The 12,191-nt window shown below is 38.0% G+C and overlaps 1 protein-coding gene across 1 annotated transcript in view; it reads left to right on the top strand.

Moving 5' to 3' along the window:
- The window catches only part of Galntl6 (polypeptide N-acetylgalactosaminyltransferase like 6), an 813,988-nt gene that overhangs the window by 736,588 nt on the left and 65,209 nt on the right, over positions 1–12,191 (top strand). The gene's annotated exons all lie outside the window — the stretch shown is intronic.

Raw genomic sequence — 12,191 nt, 5'->3', positions numbered from 1 at the left:
ACAATAAATGTAAACAATGAAGTTGAGCACTGGTGGCTCACACCTGTAATCCTACCTATTCAGGAGGCTGAGATCTAAGGATAGAGGTTTGAAGCCAACCCAGGCAGGAAAGTACATGAGACTCCAGTGAATCACTGGAAGTGGAGCTGTGGCTCAAATGGTGTAACACTACCCTTGAGTTAAAAAACAAAGCTGAGGAACAGCATGCAGGTCTTAAGTTCAAGCCCAGGCTGGGCACAAAAAAAGTAGACAATGATTAGTAATTAGGCACCCATGAAAGGTGTAGAGGGAAGCCAGGGATAGATTGTGTGGAACCTTCTGATAAAGGACATAAAGTTCACATCAAGGTGAATCAGTATCAAATGAAATTAGAGTTTGCCTTTTCTATCAACAAGGACCAATATAGATCTACTATTTCTTGGCTACCTGTAGAGTCAGGAAGAGCTTGTGATCCATAACTTCAGCTGTGTAAAAACACCTGAGGCTCTAGGTGGGATAAATACAAGAACCACACATCCTAGAATGACTATGTAAACCTTAGAAGCAAACCTACAGACTACCCCAAAACCACTCTTCCTGGGTAATCAGATCCTAGGTTACCTCCTGTGTGATGCACTACCATCTTCCTATGTGATGAGCTTAATACTCAGACATTTAAGGAAACTCATTAATTCATCCAACAGTTACTTTCATTACCATGTGTCAACTCTGGGCTAAACTCTTGAGATTTAAAGGCAAATGTGAGAAGTATCTTTCTTTCTGCAGGAAGCTTATTCTTTCATAGATACCAGGAAAATTAATTCCCAGTAACTCCTCATCCTAAGTCTGTTTAGGAGATATTTTGTTCCCATATTCACGGTCATAATTCAGTGCATGTTCATTAGCCTCTCTTCCTCTAATTTTAATCCTCTTTTATTTCATCCAGCATTTCATTAATTGTCTCCCTAATTTACTTTATTTTCCTCTCCTAAGAATTCATAGTTGTTCCTAATTACCACACAAATCAAATGAACATATTGAATCATGAGCCATGAAGCTTTTCATCAGTTATCTGTGGCTCTTAATCTATACTCCATATCAGCCGAACTAGTATTTTTTTTCTTCTCTGAAAAGATGAAACTTTCAGTTCTGTTCCTGTCCTTTTCATTTCACAGATTTTTAACCAACCAGACCAGGCTTTGATTCTGAGAAATTTGTTGATCTTCTCTACAAATATTAATCTTCAACTTTGTCCATGTGATGATATACCATGCAAGCTAGACTATATGGAAAAGGACAAAAGAAGCAATTAGAAGCTCTTTATCAAATACAATTGTCATGAGCATTTCACCCATTAAGAAGAAACATCTACTGTGCAGAAAAGCACAAAATTACATTAATCGTTTTTCCTCTAAAATAGGACATCGAATATATTTAATTTTATTCACTAGTCTTTTAACATAAGGGAAGTGAAAGCTTTCCTCTGCCTTACTAATTTGAGTTAAACCACAGGTGCCACACACAAAATGCATTAGTTAGAATTTCCGAATGTGGGTTCCTTTATTATATGGGAATTCTATCCGTGAGATACAGAGAAGCTACACTTTTAAGAGGTCAAATTGGAGTCTTTGTTAGAAAGCCAGAGACTGCAAGTAGACTCCTGACCTGAAGACTTCCAGCTTTGAATACATTTAAATATTGTTAAGAAATTGAGCCATCAGGGTAGTAAAGAAAGAGCAGGAAAACAATCTCAACAAACCAGATCAACTCTAATGGAGAGCTGAAGAGGGATGCCAGGGTGACTTCATGTCAGGAGATAGCACAAAATGGCGGCTGTGGTTCTAGGGCCTAAATAGGGTCACGATCAGGCGGCAGTGTCACAGAGAACTGGAGAGTTCCAGTAAGATCATGAAATCATAGTACAAGTCTGACAGGTCCAGTAACCTATTGCTAGAGCCCTGCCTCTAGAAATTCATGCATGCCCATCACCTGAGGATGGAGGTGGGTCTTCAGTTCTAAGAGATTTTAGGAATTCCCCGTCATCTACCATGTTGCCAAGATGGCCCCAGTTAGACCCAGGATCCATATTTCACCTTTAAGTTAGTATGAGATCATAAAGACCTGTGAATGAAGCTACCTTAGTGCAATAACAGAATACTGCTAGGTTTTATTTTTGTATATAATTTTGTCCAATCTTTTATTCTTACCTTGCCTAAATCTAATTTGACAGCTTTTCAATAACTCAACCCTTCCAAACTTTTCTACCAAGTTTTGACATGAACAATTATTTCTCTCGCCTACTTGTATGTTAGTTATATTTAATTGTTGTTATATTTAATTGTAGTTATATGTTAGTTATATTTGATTGTACTAATTTAATTGTACTCATTAAAATTCAAAAACTAGCATCATCATATTTGGGACTAAATGCACTACCATTGAAGTAAGCAGGAAACCTAACTATTCAGAGTACTGTAATAAAAACAAAAAAGATACAGTACAGTATTCAATGTAGTCTCTACCCCATAGGAGATCACCACATTAAATACCTTTATGGAAGAAATGGCGAGTGGTAGTCTGCAAACTAAATTAGCTGCATAGAGATTAAAACCTTGCTCTCAAAAACATTCAGCCTAGTAAGAGACAAGAGACGCTTATATAGCAGAGAGGCAATGTGTATTGCTGTCTGTACATGGAGGTTCATTTCCCACCTGGTCAGTCCAGGTTTAGAGCAAGGGTCTCACTTGTAGTTCCCTTCCCTACCCAGGGGACTAAAGGCACTGTCCCCGCCCACGTCCCTTTGCGTGCCAAAGACTGTTGAATGCTCCAGTGATGATATAGCAGCAGGAGGAGAGGACATCAGCCTTGGACCTCCAGACAATTCCAGCTCCTAATTTTAGTTGCTTCTTCTCTTGTCCTTCCCCATCTCAGTCTTAAGTCTCTCAAGTGTACATATGGGCAGGAGGAATTATTGTAAATAAGCCTATGGAGTCTCTTTGAATTTTACTACCTACTAGCTTTGTGCAGAAAAAATGGAAAACGTGCTGAGCATAAGCAAACAAATATAATCCTGTCACTGACATATACACAGAGCATTAAATGACTAAAATCTGTTTGAGATCTTTATGTATTTGGGGTTACTGGGGCTTGAACTCAGGAAATCATGTTTGCTAGACAGGCACTCTACCACTTGAACCATATCTGTAGCATGACAGATTTTAACAGACAACATCCCATTTATTCAACATCCTTGTATGACTTACAAAGCCATTACCTTCTGCTGCCTGTGTCCCAAAGTTCCTATGGTGATAGTAACTATTATTGGGTCCCTTAATAAGAAAAAGTAATGAGTTAGCACTTACAGGTCACTGAATTTAATTTCTTGCCCTGTTCGTTACAAATGCAAGGTTAAAAACATTCTATTTCATAATTGCAAAGAGAAGGCATTACCTAGTTAATATCAAAGCAAGGATTCAAAATTAGGTTTGTTTACAAAACAATATACCTAATTTCTCCTCACTTGGAAAGAGAAAGCTACGTGATCTTGAAGTGGCCATATGTAAAATGAAATACAGGTCTTCCTGTCTGACATTTGTGAAATATGAGATCTATAGATTAATTAATAAACATGTCCTACTTTTTCCATAATAGTCTGAAAATACAGAAATTTCCTAGAGTATTTACACTCCTAAAACAATTTATTTTCTTCCTTAGAAGGGTACAACTCCATCTCATTTTTAGGAGTATACTCTTTTCCCTTAAGCCATCTCCTATAAACTATCATGATGGTGCTTTGTACGAACAGCTGTGTTAGAAATAAATTTTGCCTTATAAAATATGCTCATTAGAAATACTGTTTATGCCTAGGATGATTCCAAAATATTTTATATACCTCCTCATTGCTTTTATGAGACAGCTACATTGCAGACTGTTCCTTACCTCTGAGCCCACAAAGTACTTCCAAGTCTTGTTGTATTTTGTACCTAAAATGTGACAGAAGACTTTTTATAGCACACTATATACTCCAGACACACACGAAAATATCTAGAGTTCTTCCTGTGGGGATTTTTTTCCATACAGTATTTAGCCTAAATAACATAAAAACATCTATTTGAATTCAACACGCTCAGAATTGCTCTTCCAAAGAAAATATTAAAATGACTCTGCACTCATTCAGAAACTCAAAGATAAACAGCAACAGCTGCTAAATGTCTCACAAGCCAGTCTGAGATTCATTTCAATTACCTAACAAAAGGTACCTCAGGTGTAACAGAGCATTTTCAAGTTAAATTTTATGTCTATTAGATATAAGCCTAGCGGCAAATATGAATTCCTTCCAGTTGTTACTCCTTTTATATCTGAGAGCATTTTCCTAATTCCCAATTTAATTTTATTTTAACTTTTATAGATAGTTGTAAAGCCAGCGAGATAAAACAATTTGCGCAGCATTCAGCACCTGTGTTAAGGTCAATTTGATTTGCTATTGATAGTTTTTTTAATATGGAGACTTTCCCCCCCAAACTTTTATGTTTTTCTATTGCCTTTTTTCTTTTATGAGAAAAAGAAAAAGAAATGAACTCTAATAATTCTAATGCTTCTGATGTGTAAACTACCTTATGAAGTAGATATAGTACTCCAACTTTATAGAAGATGAGACTGAAACTTAGAAAAAAGGTATAAATTATCTGGGTGCTGGTAGCCCCCTCCTATAAACCCTAGCTACTCTGAAGGCTGGGATCCGAGGATCATGGTTCAAAGCCTGCCTGAGCAAGAAAGGCCCTGAGACTCTTAACCTCCAATTAACCACCTAAAAAACGGAAGTGGAATTGTAGTTGAAAGTGGTAGAGAGCTAGCCTTAAGTAAAAAAAAAAAAAAATGCTCAGGGACAGTGCCCAGGTCCTATGTTCAAGTCCCCTGAAGGACAGAAGAAAAAAAATAGTATAAATTTCCTAGTCTTCTGTACCAATGTTCCACATCATGAAAGTATTCCAGCTTCAACTCAAGATGAAAATGATTTGCAAGTCATTATGAACCTTTCAAGTGTACACATTTTATTTTATTTTATTGATGATCATGGGGCTTGAACTCAGAGCCTGGGTGCTGTTCCTGTGCTCTTTTGCTTAAGGCTAGTGCTGCTAGTGCCTGGGCTGGCTTCAAACTAGAATCTTCAGATCTCAACCTTCTGAGTAGCTAGAATTACAGGTAGGAGCCACCAGGACCCAACTAAAGAGTTCACATTTTTTTTTATAAAACTTCTTCATGTTCGGTATTGCTAAAATAATAATAATAATAACTTAAAATAAATAAATGTTTAAAAATAATTTCTGAGTTAAATCAAGGAAATTCCTTTGGTCCTATGAAACAGTTGCTGCAAAGGTTTTTATCTAAGTAATAATAGACTCACCTTGACTGTTGAAGAAGAGTTTTTGTTTCAATTGTGTGGTTCACAAGAAGACAAAAACCCAGCAGAGTCCAACTTAGAAAAAAGAATTGACGAGGAAATTTATATGAACAAATGAAAAAATCAAGAAAATAGATGGGTGAGAATCTTGAAAGAAAGCTTATCTCTTTACATTTGTATCCAAATATACCAAAGATCACAGCTGGAGGTTTTCGTTTTTATCATCTGTTTAATGCTTTTATTTACTTGGTTGTTTACATAACTTTTCTTTAATGGCCCACACAGTGGGTTATTATTAAACAACTCAGTTGTCTGGAACTAATCCTGATTTATATCAATAAACAGGAAATCGATTCACTCGTGAGTCCCAGCTAAATCAGAACAGCTACAGTTTTCCATTCATGAAATAGGTCATTTAATAAAAGACACAAAGATCCTGCTTTTGTGGTAGAGAGGAGGGTAGAAAGTGTCCCTAAAAATAAGTGAAGCCAGGCCCAGTGGCTCACACCTGCTGTAATCCTAGTTACTAAGGAAGCTGAGATCTGAGGATCACGGTTCAAAGCCAGCCTGGACAGGAGAGTATGTGAGACTCTTATCTCCCATAAACCACCAGAAATCAGAAGTGGTGCTGTGGCTCAAGTGGTAGAATGCTAGCCTTGAGCTGAAGAGCTGAGAGATAGTGCCCAGGCCCAGAGTTCAAGCCCCACGACTGACAAAAATAAGTGAAGTATGTACTGAGGAGGTCATAAATTCTATGACAACAGAAGCAGAGGAGGGTACATACTGAAGCTGTTAGATAAGAAGATATTAAGGCAAGAGGATTTGGAGTTAAGACTTAAAGAAGTTTGTCATGTGGTACTCTGAAAGAAGAGAATTTCAGGCAGAGAGAAATATCAAATTCTCTAAAATGGAATTTTAGGTGTCTGGTTTTTTGAAAACAGCATAGAAATAAGAAGAGCTTGAACAGCCAAGTACTGGTGGCTCATGCCTGTAATCCTAGCTACTCAGGCGGCTGAGATCTGAGGATCGCAGTTCAAAGCCAGCCCCAGCAGAAAAGTCTGCAAGGCTCTCCAATTAATTACCAGAAAACCAGAAGTGGTGCCATTACTCAAAGTGGTAGCATGCTAACCTTGAGCAAAAGAGCTCAGGGACAGCACCCATGCCTGAAGTTCAAGCCCCACCAGCAGCAGCAGGAGGAGGAAGAAGAGGAGGAGGAGGAGGAGGAGGAGGAGGAGAAGGGGGAGGGGGAGGGGGAGGGGGAGGGGGAGAGGGAGAGTGAGAGTGAGAGGGAGAAGGAGAAGGAGAAGGAGAAGAAGAAGAAGAAGAAGAAGAGAAGGAGAAGGAGAAGAAGAAGAAGAGGAAGAGCTTGAACAACAAGAGAGAAAAGAGTAGCAGATGAGTAGAGATGGACAATTTGTAAACTGAATGCTTTAATAATTTATTTCTTTTGAGAATTTAGATACAACTTATTATACTCCATCTGAGACCTGACAATAATGTTCCCTTATCATCCTCCTGACAATTTCTTACTGAAACTGGTTACCTATTCCACATGACCAATATAATTGTATGATTCCATTCAAGTTAACGTTCTCCATGTCTAAATTCCAATTTGTGGCTGATATTGAAAAGCAATTTTAGAAAATAAGGCAAACATTCAATTATTCTGTCAATTTAAACTACATCAGAGAAAAAATTGCTCTGTGTTCATTCATGAGTAAAATAACATTTTTTAAAAATATTTATGGTGTCAAAGGAAGACATAGTACTTATAAATGTAAAACATTTCTCCAAGCATTAGAGTCTAAAATATGGCATGACATAGATGTATTTCTAGATTATAATCACATCATACTCCCAGGAAACATCTTTTTAAACTATAAACCATATCTTTCAGGACAAATATGGAATTTGACAAATATTGCAACAAGTTTGCTTCCACATGAGTTATGTATCGACACAGGCACCCAAACACTTCTTTCTTCTGTGTCAGTATATATACATGCTTCTATTAATGTAGACCAGAAAATACAACAAATAAATGAAGGCTGATCATCTTGGCAGAGCTGCATAAACAACCCTAAGGTTAGGGACAACTGAACTGAAATGCTTCTGGTAAAAAGCAAGGTGGCCCTGGGGTTGTATAAAGCAACACTAAATGGAAAGAAAAGCCTTAGTAGCATCCTCTACATAGCAACCTCTACATAAGTAGAAGCACAAGTATAACTTAAAATAAAATGTGACTAGGCTCAGCCACTTGACAAGTGTTTATTGAACATTATATGTTGAGGCTTTCATTAGTAACTAGAGATATCATGAACTTTTAGTCCAATGAGGGGCAAATGCTAAGCAAGTAATACAGGAAGTGGTAAGTGAATTAATTAATTAATTACAGTAGGCAATTACTGTTAGCACTAAGTACTATCTCCACCTGAAAGAAAGTTCCCTATGTTCCAAACTTTGAATTAGTCACACACGATAGCTCCTGCTCATTGGAGGATGCCTGACATATACAAACTTTCTGAGTCAATTACAGTTGGTCATTCTTGACCCAGGGTGATGGCTAGGCTCTCGGACCCTTGGTAGATGCCTGAAATCACAGGTAGTGATGATCTATACATGCCATGTCTTTTCTATTCAAGCATATCTATGTATTTATTTCTAAATTCAGCACAGATGAGACATAGAATAATGATGAATAATAGACTAGAACACTTATAACAACATACTGTGATAAAAACTATATGAATGTGGTCTCTTTAAGTATGACGCTGTCTCTGTCTATTTCTGTCTCTATGTGTTTCTGTCTCTCTCCATGTCTCTCTATCCCTCTGTCCCTCTCTCTCATTTTCCATCTAGTATTTTCAGAATATGAATAAACATGGGCAATTAAAATAACAGAAAATAAAATCATAGATAAGGAAGGATTAGCACATTGAGTTATGAGAAAGTTGAATGAGAGCATGTAACAAATGGGAAGATGGAATGAGAGTATGTAACAAACCCCACCTAACCTTATCAAGTGAAATAGTATAGTTTAGGTGAAATCTGGAAAATAAATAGGAAATTGGCAAGAGATAGAAAGCACAAGGGGGAGAGTGGTAAAATTCTCTTTAGAAAGAATTATAGCAACAAACTCTGAGGAGAAAAACACCACTCTTGCTCCAGGAGGAGTAACTGGAAAACAAATAAGCAAAGGCCAGATTGCATAAGACTTTCAGAGCAGGGGTAACTTTACCTTACAAGCAGCAGAAATCAAGGGACGTCTGAGAGGTTCTGATTTATGCTTTTTTATTTCATTTTTTTGTGAAAATACCATACAGAGGGGTTACAATTACATGAGCAAGGTAATGAGTACATTTCTTATCAAGCATTGTTTCCTCCTCCTTTGTTTTTCCCCTACCATCCCTAAGTAATCATAGTAACATTATGCAGACACAATTGATAAATGTTTGGATTTTATGAGTTTGAAGAATTTTAAAAAGAGTAGTTTATTGTTAGCACACATGACTTTAGATTTATTAGAAATGGTGGCAGGCAAATTTCAAAGGTGCTCATCTTCCTTGATTTATTCAGAGGATTATATTACATTATGTGGCAGAGAGTTATCACCTGTAACTTAGATTACTAAATAGTTCGTTTTAGGAACTTAACCAGAACTGGCTAACTTACACCGAGATGGAGAATCTGTAGAAAATAATTTTTAAAAGAACTAAAATGCTTCCTGGGAGCTGAGTGGCCCCTGGTTAGAAGTCAGAAATAAAGTCAGGCCTACAACTGCAAGCAACTGAATTCTTCCATTAGCTTGGCAGCAGATTCTTCCACAGAGATTCCATATGCCAGATTCCAGATACCTAGACTTCAGCTCTGTGCTATTCTACGAACACAGGCCAGACAATCCTACATAAACTTCAGGCCATAAGATAATAAATGAGTGCCATTATAGTGTTCGTGGTCATCTTTTACACAGCCACAGATACCTAGATCTTATGAAGCTCTGTTAGAGTGACCCTTTGAGAAGAATTACCATCTAACTATTAAAAGTTGTCTCTTCCTAGCTTAAGAAAGGAAGGAGTCTAGGTTCTTTTGAGCTGCTCTAACAAAGTACCATCAACTCTGGCTTAGAAACAACAGCAGTTTCTTCTTCACCATTGTGTCTGAAATCAGCATGCTGGAGTTGTGTGGAAGGTTCTCTGCCAGGTTAGGTAGAGCCACCTTATGACAAGAGCACTTCTGTGGGGTCTTATGAGAACTCCAATGCCATCCATGGCGTCTCCACCTTCCTGACTCCCAAAAGACTTTGCAGCACCATCCGCTGGGCGTTTGAACCACCCGAACTTCTGGGTTTAGACTTTCAGGCCATAACAGCAAGCAGTGATGGTATATTTAACTTTGCTGCTGTGGAGTCTCCCTCTGACAAGCTTTCACCGTAAGAAGTTCTAGGCCACTTCTGTCCACTTTCTACACACCCCCTGAGCCAAAATTATATTAAAGCCAGAAAATGTGGGACCTTGCTTCAGTATTTGGTCCCACACCCCTCAATCCTGTAGGAAAGAATGGCCATCTCCACAAACTAATGGAAGCAATATGTTCATATTTTCTGGGAAAAATAAAAGGCTGGGCCAGCAAATTACGGATGACAAGAGGGCTTCTTTGATTTGACAATTGTTTATCTTTGACCAATAAGAATCGACATTTGATTATTCAGGGGACTACGTGACATTCTTAGCCTACCTATATCCTTTCCCTTCATCTCTCACCTAGTTACTTTCAAATTCTACCTCTTGGAAATGCAAAAATGACAAATGAAGTAATCTCTCCAAGAATCCTGTCATTGCATTTGGTTAAGATGTCAGGAAAATCAGGCACCAGTGGCTCACAGCTGTAATCCTAGCTGCTCAGGAGGCTGAAATCTGAGGCTTGTGGCTCAAAGCCAGCTCGAATCCGTGAGTCCCTTGAAACTTTTAGCTTCGATAAACTACCCAAAATGCTGGAAGTGGACTGTGGCTCAGATGGTAGAGCATTGGTCTTGAGCAAAAAATACTTCAAGGACAGTGTCCAGGCCTTTCGTTCAGGAGTAGCACACCCCCTACCCCCAAAAATAAAAAGAGGAAGGAGGAGGAGGAGGAAGATATCAGAAGACATCAAGTCTTTGTAGCTTATCACTAAGACCTCTTTATTATTCCTATCATAATTTGGAATGCTGATCCATCCAACTTTTCAAGAACTCGAGTACCAACCATTTACTCACTCTATCATCTTCTAGGGTCTCAAGACCTTCCCTGTATCTTCTCCAACTTATCTGTCTCTGAATGGGGAAAAATAGAAATTATGAAGAAGGAGAGCAGGAAGCTCACTCATAATTTCCTGACACCAAAAGTGATATACATCACTTCCATTCACATTTCAACAGGAAGTAATATTAACCTGGCACCATCTAAACACAAATGAATTATGACCTAGCAGTATGCCTTGGTAAAAGTGAACATAGAAATTGGCAAGTCACAACACTTTGTCTCCCACAATAAGATAAGGTGAAATCGTTGGGTGCGCCATAAATTCTAGTTACCTGTGTTGGCAGGTCCCTTTATCATGGATTGGAAAATGTGCAGTTCTTGTCACTCTTGCTGCATGACAAAAATAATCCAGAAACCCAGTGCATAAAACAACAATTTTATTAAGGTTACAGAATCTGTGATTTCCAGATTCAGAAGAGAAAGAGAGCTTGCTTCTGTTCGATCTGGCCCGCAGGCCATTAAAGGTCTGTGAGATCACTTGGTACATGACAAGACAGACACATATGCTTTCCCTCGTGCTTTTCATACAGACTTTCTGCCGGTATTGATAGTTTCATATGGGCCACACATGTTGTTATAAGTATCCAAATAGTCCTTGGCAGAAAATAAAGAGTCTCCATCCATGAAGGAGTCTCTATTGTGACTCCAGTATGGCTTGGAATCATTTTTAGAGAACTCTCCTTTATGTATGTGGCAGCTCTTTCCAGACATCCATGAAAACATCAACTATTCACCAAGAACCTGCACATAGCCTCTCATGGGGCCTCAATTTTCTCACAGTGTAATACCTTCAAAGACTCAGATTTCTGACGTGACAGTTGAGAGTGGCCAAAGCAATCCCAGAGGGGACACAGAGAAGCCACACTGCCTTTTATGACCTAGCATTGATCACTTCTGCTGCACTGTACTGGCTTATGAACCCACTAAAATCCACCCAAATTCAAGGAAGGAGGACCAAGATTCCCCTCTCAATGGGAGTCTATCAAAATCATATGATAATAGAGCATATACAATGAGAAATATTATGATATCCAATTTTGGAAAATACAATTTCCCAATACAGTATTATAGAATGACTCTATTTCACTTTTTTGTGCCTTACAGAATAACGACCAGCAAACTATGACTCAATTACCTATGTTTCTGTAAATAAACTTGGAAATATAGCCAGGCCTATTTGGTAGCAGGGTTGCCTAGCTGCACAAGAGAATACATGATCTGTAAAGGTGAAAGAATTTACTCCCTGACCCTTTACAAAGGTTGTAGGTAGAATGTTGAGGACGCACCTGGGTATTGCAATTCCCATGTTAGATTTCAAATCTCAGTTCTGGAGGTGACTGGTTAGCTGATTTTGAACAAACTACTTGTCCTTTCTAAACTGTCTATATAATTGGGGAAAGAGTAAAGTCTGTCAATGTGTTGTGAGCATTAAGTAAAATAATACATTATCAATGCATATTATGTATTAGTATATAAATAATGTAATGTATTAATACATAATAAAGTAATATAAA

Source organism: Dipodomys spectabilis, unplaced genomic scaffold, assembly GCF_019054845.1.
Source record: "Dipodomys spectabilis isolate Male_0828 unplaced genomic scaffold, ASM1905484v1 ptg000009l, whole genome shotgun sequence".
Classification (NCBI taxonomy): Eukaryota; Metazoa; Chordata; class Mammalia; order Rodentia; family Heteromyidae; genus Dipodomys; species Dipodomys spectabilis.
The sequence above is the reverse complement of the archived record's forward strand: the minus strand, read 5'-3'. Positions and strand labels throughout refer to the sequence as shown.